Source organism: Gasterosteus aculeatus, chromosome 2 (genome assembly GCF_964276395.1).
Source record: "Gasterosteus aculeatus chromosome 2, fGasAcu3.hap1.1, whole genome shotgun sequence".
Taxonomy (NCBI): Eukaryota; Metazoa; Chordata; class Actinopteri; order Perciformes; family Gasterosteidae; genus Gasterosteus; species Gasterosteus aculeatus.
Window position 1 is genome coordinate 8,005,320 of NC_135689.1, and position 8,585 is coordinate 8,013,904.

The following is an 8,585-nucleotide window of genomic DNA, read 5'->3' on the forward strand; positions in this document are numbered from 1 at the left end:
ATTAGTTATAATTGTGGTATTAGTAGTACTAGCAGTAATAGTAGGTTTAGTATCAATAGCAGTAGAAACAGCTGTAATACTATTAGCCATAGTCGTATTTGTAATAACATTAGTAGTAGTTGTAGTATTAATAGCAGTAGAAATACTAGTAGTATGGTAGTAGAAGTATCAGTTGTAGTACTAGAAGTACGAGTAATATTCGTAGTGGGAGACAGAATGTTTGTTATTCAAACTAAGAAGTTTTTAATTAATAGGCCTCATCACAAACATTACAGTAAAAATTCCCTCCATGTGGCTTTTATTTTGAAATTATTGGATTGGGTGGGTTGGGGGGGTGTAGATAGAGGGAGGGAGGGTGAGAGGGTGAGGAAGGGAGGGGTGGTGAGGAAGAGATAGAGGGAGAGAGAGAGGAGGAGAAATAGACAGACATACTGACTGACTGAGTGATTAACAGTGAGAAGAGGTCAGGGTGGAGGGGGGAGGGGGGGCGAGTGTCTTTATCATATTGGTCTGTTGACAGAAAGCATAGCTGCGTCATGTGACTCCACTAATCACGTCATTGGAGCAGCTGTGAGTCACACACAGAGATACTGCAGCGTGTTTACGAGTAACCACGGCAACGGCGCACCTATTGGATTGGGTGGGGTGGGGGGGTGTAGATAGAGGGAGGGAGGGTGAGAGGGTGAGGAAGGGAATGGTGGTGAGGAAGAGAGGGAGAGGGGAGGAGAATTAGACTGACTGACTGACTGAGAGTGATTAACAGTAAGTAGAGGTCAGGGTGGAGGGGGGAGGGGGGCTAGTGTCTTTATCATATTGGTCTGTTGACAGAAAGCATAGCTGCGTCATGTGACTCCACTAATCAGGTCATAGGAGCGAGCAGCTGTGAGCCACAGACAGATCCTGCAGCATGTGAGTGCTCGTAACCACGACAACGACGCACCTGTGCGGCTGCAAAAGTGCAGACACAGGACAGCGAGTTACACAGAATCCACACCTCAAACAAATGAGAACCAGCGCAAAACTATAACAGCTATCTAAAAAATACGGCGTTTGTATGAGACCCAAGACTCTACCGAACGCGTGGATGTGCTTTTTATGTCTGTCCGGTAATAAATACGGCTCCTATGGCCGTTGACAGAACGTGTACCTTGTGGATTTTTGTGAGAAATATGTCGGCAGATTTGTATTGGAGCCTATGGGGCTTTTGGCAGAGGTTGTGTCACTCAAACACTCCTTGCGCCAAAACTAAAAAACTCTGGGATTCCATGAACACATTAATCCAATCAGCACAACCATACCCTCATTAATCTGAAGAAATTAAGCCTCTAGAGTGTATACTTTGGCTGCAAGGACAGAAGTTCCATACTTTTTTAACCAGATTCCTGCGATGCCCCACACTCTAGCCTGCGAGGTCCCCCTCTAGCAGACGCAATACACACTCATGTAAAAGTCAGAAACGGAGCGAAGAACTAGTGAAACATAATCAGTGATTATAAAAAAAGTACAATAGATATCAAGAAGCAGTTTTTTTCATAAAATAGTTAAGACTTGTGTCAACATTTAAAAGTTTAAATGGTGTCTGTAGCTGAAAGATTTGCAAAGCTGAAAAATCTGAAAGTTGAAGAAGTTTAGGAGGATTTGAAAGCAAACTCCATTTGAAAACCATGTTAAAATATTAATGATTATTGATTTATATAAATTCAAGCATAAGAGGTAGAAAGCTGAAAAGTCATAGCCCTCAAGCCAGAAAGGAGCTGAACATTTTAATATTTGAAGGATTTTAATAGCTGAAAGTGTGAAGGAGTTGAAAGGTGCCGCGGAAGAAATAGAAGAAGATGAAGTTGAAGAACTAGAAAATGCATTTCCTGCTGAAAATGCGTTGGAATGCAAAAAGCTGAAAGCTGAAATGAACTTTTTAAAATAGCTGAAAATACAGAAAGTTGAAGGGAATTTGAATACATTTGCTGAAATTATAGATATTAGAAAAGCTGAAATGAATTTGAAATTGCTGAAAATACAGAAATGGGAGAAGCTGAAAGGAATTTCAATAGATTTGCTGAAAAAGCAGAAATGAAAACAGCTGAAATAAATTTGAAATATTGCAAAAAAATACAGAAATGAATAGTGAAAAATTGCTGTTGATAGAGGCATAAGAATAGCTGAAATTATTTTAAAGAACTGCTGAAAATACAGGAAGTGGGGAAGCTGAATTTCAATAGATTTTCTAAAAACAGAAGTTGCAGGAGCTTAAATTTGTTTAAAATTGTTTGTAGTAATATTAGTAGTAGTATTAGTTATAATTGTGGTATTAGTAGTACTAGCAGTAATAGTAGGTTTAGTATCAATAGCAGTAGAAACAGCTGTAATACTATTAGCCATAGTCGTATTTGTAATAACATTAGTAGTAGTTGTAGTATTAATAGCAGTAGAAATACTAGTAGTATGGTAGTAGAAGTATCAGTTGTAGTACTAGAAGTACGAGTAATATTCGTAGTGGGAGACAGAATGTTTGTTATTCAAACTAAGAAGTTTTTAATTAATAGGCCTCATCACAAACATTACAGTAAAAATTCCCTCCATGGGGCTTTTATTTTGAAATTATTGGATTGGGTGGGGTGGGGGGGTGTAGATAGAGGGAGGGAGGGTGAGAGGGTGAGGAAGGGAGGGGTGGTGAGGAAGAGATAGAGGGAGAGAGAGAGGAGGAGAAATAGACAAACAGACTGACTGACTGAGTGATTAACATTGAGAAGAGGTCAGGGTGGAGGGGGGAGGGGGGCGAGTGTCTTTATCATATTGGTCTGTTGACAGAAAGCATAGCTGCGTCATGTGACTCCACTAATCAGGTCACAAGGAGCAGCTGTGAGTCACAGACAGATCCTGCAGCGTGTGAGTGCTCGTAACCACGACAACGGCGCACCTGTGATCATTAACGGCTGCAAAATGCAGAGACATGGCAGCAAGTTACACAGAATCCACACCTCAGACAAATGGGAACCAGCGAAAAACTATAACAGCTATCTAAAAAATACGGCGTTTGTATGAGACCCAAGACTCTACCGAACGCGTGGATGTGCTTTTTTTGTCTGTCCGGTAATAAATACGGCTCCTATGGCCGTTTACAAAACGTGTACCTTGTGGATTTTTGTGAGAAATATGTCGGCAGATTTGTATTGGAGCCTATGGGGCTTTTGGCAGAGGTTGTGTCACTCAAACACTCCTTGCGCCAAAACTAAAAAACTCTGGGATTCCATGAACACATTAATCCAATCAGCACAACCATACCCTCATTAATCTGAAGAAATGAAGCCTCTAGAGTGTATACTTTGGCTGCAAGGACAGAAGTTCCATACTTTTTTAACCAGATTTCTGCGATGCCCCACACTCTAGCCTGCGAGGTCCCCCTCTAGCAGACGCAATACACACTCATGTAAAAGTCAGAAACGGAGCGAAGAACTAGTGAAACATAATCAGTGATTATGAAAAAAGTACAATAGATATCAAGAAGCAGTTTTTTTCATAAAATTGTTGAGACTTGTGTGAACATTTGAGAGTTGAAATGGTGTCTGTAGCTGAAAGATTGGCGAAGCTGAAAAATCTGAAAGTTGAAGAAGTTTAGGAGGATTTGAAAGCAAACTCCATTTGAAAACCATGTTAAAATATTAATGATTATTGATTTATATAAATTCAAGCATAAGAGGTAGAAAGCTGAAAAGTCATAGCCCTCAAGCCAGAAAGGAGCTGAACATTTTAATATTTGAAGGATTTTAATAGCTGAAAATGTGAAGGAGTTGAAAGGGGGCGCGGAAGAAATAGAATAATAAGTCGGAATAAAGATTCGAAGAACAATACTTGGAATGCATCTCAATGCATTCCAACAATAAGTTGAATAAAGATTAGAAGAACAATACTTGGAATGCTTAAAGCATTCCAACTAACTAGAAAAGGCATTTCCTGCTGAAAATGCGTTGGAATGCAAAAAGCTGAAAGCTGCACTGAATATTTAAAAATAGCTGAAAATACAGAAAGTTGAAGGGAAGTTGAATACATTTGCTGAATATTTAAAAATAGCTGAAAATACAGAAAGTTGAAGGGAATTTGAGTACATTTGCTGAATATTTAAAAATAGCTGAAAATACAGAAACTCGAAGGGAATTTGAATACATTTGCTGAAATAAAAGATATTAGAAAAGCTGAAATTAATTTTAAATAGCTGAAAATACAGAAATGGGAGAAGCTGAAAGGAATTTCAATAGATTTGCTGAAAAAGCAGAAATGAAAACAGCTGAAATAAATGTGAAATATTGCAAAACAGAAGTTGCAGGAGCTTAAATGAATTTTAAAAAGTACAGAAATAACAAAAGCTGAGATGAATAAAAAGAGGTTTAAAATTGTTTGTAGTAATGTTAGTCGTAATTTGGGTATTAGTACTAGCAGTAGAAGTCGGTTTAGTATCAATAGCAGTAGAAACAGCTGGAATACTGATACTATTAGCCATAGTAGTATTTGTAATAACATTAGTAGTAGTTGTAGTATTAATAGCAGTAGAAATACTAGCAGTATGGTAGTAGAAGTATCAGTTGTAGTACTAGAAGTACGAGTAATATTCGTAGTGGGAGACAGAATGTTTGTTATTCACACTTAAAAGTTTTTAATTAATAGGCCTCATCACAGACATTACAGTAAAAATTCCCTCCATGGGGCTTTTATTTTGAAATTATTGGATTGGGTGGGGTGGGGGGGTGTAGATAGAGGGAGGGAGGGTGAGAGGGTGAGGAAGGGAATGGTGGTGACGAAGAGATAGAGAGGGAGAGGGGAGGAAAATTAGACATACTGACTGACTGAGTGATTAACAGTGAGAAGAGGTCAGGGTGGGGGGGGGAGGGGGGGCGAGTGTCTTTATCATATTGGTCTGTTGACAGAAAGCATAGCTGCGTCATGTGACTCCACTAATCAGGTCACAAGGAGCAGCTTTGAGCCACAGACAGAGATCCTGCAGCGTGTGAGCGAGTAACCACGACAACGGCGCACCTATTGGATTGGGTGGGGTGGGGGGGTGTAGATAGAGGGAGGGAGGGTGAGGGGGTGAGGAAGGGAATGGTGGTGAGGAAGAGAGAGAGGGAGAGGGGAGGAGAATTAGACAGACTGACTGACTGAGAGTGATTAACAGTGAGAAGACGTCAGGGTGGAGGGGGGAGGGGGGGCGAGTGTCTTTATCATATTGGTCTGTTGACAGAAAGCATAGCTGCGTCATGTGACTCCACTAATCAGGTCATAGGAGCAGCTGTGAGTCACAGACAGATCCTGCAGCGTGTGAGTGCTCGTAACCACGACAACGCCGCACCTGTGCTCATTAACGGCTGCAAAATGCAGAGACATGGCAGCAAGTTACACAGAATCCACACCTCAGACAAATGGGAACCAGCGCAAAACTATAACAGCTATCTAAAAAATACAGCGTTTGTATGAGACCCAAGACTCTACCGAACGCGTGGATGTGTTTTTATGTCTGTCCGGTAATAAATACGGCTCCTATGGCCGTTGACAAAACGTGTACCTTGTGGATTTTTGTGAGAAATATGTCGGCAGATTTGTATTGGAGCCTATGGGGCTTTTGCCAGAGGTTGTGTCACTCAAACACTCCTTGCGCCAAAACTAAAAAACTCTGGGATTCCATGAACACATTAATCCAATCAGCACAACCATACCCTCATTAATCTGAAGAAATGAAGCCTCTAGAGTGTATACTTTGGCTGTAAGGACAGAAGTTCCATATTTTTTTAACCAGATTTTCGCGCTGCCCCACACTCTAGCCGTCGAGGCCCCGCCTCTAGCAGACGCAATACACACTCATGTAAAAGTCAGAAACGGAGCGAAGAACTAGTGAAACATAATCAGTGATTATGAAAAAAGTACAATAGATATCAAGAAGCAGTTTTTTTCATAAAATAGTTGAGACTTGTGTGAACATTTGAGAGTTGAAATGGTGTCTGTAGCTGAAAGATTGGCGAAGCTGAAAAATCTGAAAGTTGAAGAAGTTGAAGAGGATTTGAATACAAACTCCATTTGAAAACCATGTTAAAATATTAATGATTATTGATTTATATAAATTCAAGCTTAAGAGGTAGAAAGCTGAAAAGTCATAGCCCCCAAGCCAGAAAGAAGCTGAACATTTTAATATTTGAATGGTTTTAATAGCTGAAAGTATGAAGGAGTTGAAAGGTGCGGCGGAAGAAATAGAGGAATAAGTCGGAACTAGAAAATGCATTTCCTGCTGAAAATGCGTTGGAATGCAAAAAGCTGAAAGCTGAAATGAACTTTTTAAAATAGCTGAAAATACAGAAAGTTGAAGGGAATTTGAATACATTTGCTGAAATTATAGATATTAGAAAAGCTGAAATGAATTTGAAATTGCTGAAAATACAGAAATGGGAGAAGCTGAAAGGAATTTCAATAGATTTGCTGAAAAAGCAGAAATGAAAACAGCTGAAATAAATTTGAAATATTGCAAAAAAATACAGAAATGAATAGTGAAAAATTGCTGTTGATAGAGGCATAAGAATAGCTGAAATTATTTTAAAGAACTGCTGAAAATACAGGAAGTGGGGAAGCTGAATTTCAATAGATTTTCTAAAAACAGAAGTTGCAGGAGCTTAAATTTGTTTAAAATTGTTTGTAGTAATATTAGTAGTAGTATTAGTTATAATTGTGGTATTAGTAGTACTAGCAGTAATAGTAGGTTTAGTATCAATAGCAGTAGAAACAGCTGTAATACTATTAGCCATAGTCGTATTTGTAATAACATTAGTAGTAGTTGTAGTATTAATAGCAGTAGAAATACTAGTAGTATGGTAGTAGAAGTATCAGTTGTAGTACTAGAAGTACGAGTAATATTCGTAGTGGGAGACAGAATGTTTGTTATTCAAACTAAGAAGTTTTTAATTAATAGGCCTCATCACAAACATTACAGTAAAAATTCCCTCCATGTGGCTTTTATTTTGAAATGATTGGATTGGGTGGGTTGGGGGGGTGTAGATAGAGGGAGGGAGGGTGAGAGGGTGAGGAAGGGAGGGGTGGTGAGGAAGAGATAGAGGGAGAGAGAGAGGAGGAGAAATAGACAGACATACTGACTGACTGAGTGATTAACAGTGAGAAGAGGTCAGGGTGGAGGGGGGAGGGGGGGCGAGTGTCTTTATCATATTGGTCTGTTGACAGAAAGCATAGCTGCGTCATGTGACTCCACTAATCACGTCATTGGAGCAGCTGTGAGTCACACACAGAGATACTGCAGCGTGTTTACGAGTAACCACGGCAACGGCGCACCTATTGGATTGGGTGGGGTGGGGGGGTGTAGATAGAGGGAGGGAGGGTGAGAGGGTGAGGAAGGGAATGGTGGTGAGGAAGAGAGGGAGAGGGGAGGAGAATTAGACTGACTGACTGACTGAGAGTGATTAACAGTAAGTAGAGGTCAGGGGGGAGGGGGGAGGGGGGGCTAGTGTCTTTATCATATTGGTCTGTTGACAGAAAGCATAGCTGCGTCATGTGACTCCACTAATTACGTCATTGGAGCAGCTGTGAGTCACACAGAGATACTGCAGCGTGTTTACGAGTAACCACGGCAACGGCGCACCTATTGGATTGGGTGGGGTGGGGGGGTGTAGATAGAGGGAGGGAGGGTGAGAGGGTGAGGAAGGGAATGGTGGTGAGGAAGAGAGGGAGAGGGGAGGAGAATTAGACTGACTGACTGACTGACAGTGATTAACAGTAAGTAGAGGTCAGGGTGGAGGGGGGAGGGGGGGCGAGTGTCTTTATTATATTGGTCTGTTGACAGAAAGCATAGCTGCGTCATGTGACTCCACTAATCAGGTCACAAGGAGCAGCTGTGAGCCACAGACAGATCCTGCAGCGTGTGAGTGCTCGTAACCACGACAACGACGCACCTGTGCGGCTGCAAAAGTGCAGACACAGGACAGCGAGTTACACAGAATCCACACCTCAAACAAATGAGAACCAGCGCAAAACTATAACAGCTATCTAAAAAATACGGCGTTTGTATGAGACCCAAGACTCTACCGAACGCGTGGATGTGCTTTTATGTCTGTCCGGTAATGAATACGGCTCCTATGGCCGTTGACAGAACGTGTACCTTGTGGATTTTTGTGAGAAATATGTCGGCAGATTTGTATTGGAGCCTATGGGGCTTTTGGCAGAGGTTGTGTCACTCAAACACTCCTTGCGCCAAAACTAAAAAACTCTGGGATTCCATGAACACATTAATCCAATCAGCACAACCATACCCTCATTAATCTGAAGAAATGAAGCCTCTAGAGTGTATACTTTGGCTGCAAGGACAGAAGTTCCATATTTTTTTAACCAGATTCCTGCGATGCCCCACACTCTAGCCTCGAGCTCTCCACTGTAGCAGACGCAATACACACTCATGTAAAAGTCAGAAACGGAGCGAAGAACTAGTGAAACATAATCAGTGATTATGAAAAAAGTACAATAGATATCCACAAGCAGTTTTTTTCATAAAATAGTTTAGACCTGTGTCAACATTTGAAAGTTTAAATGGTGTCTGTAGCTGA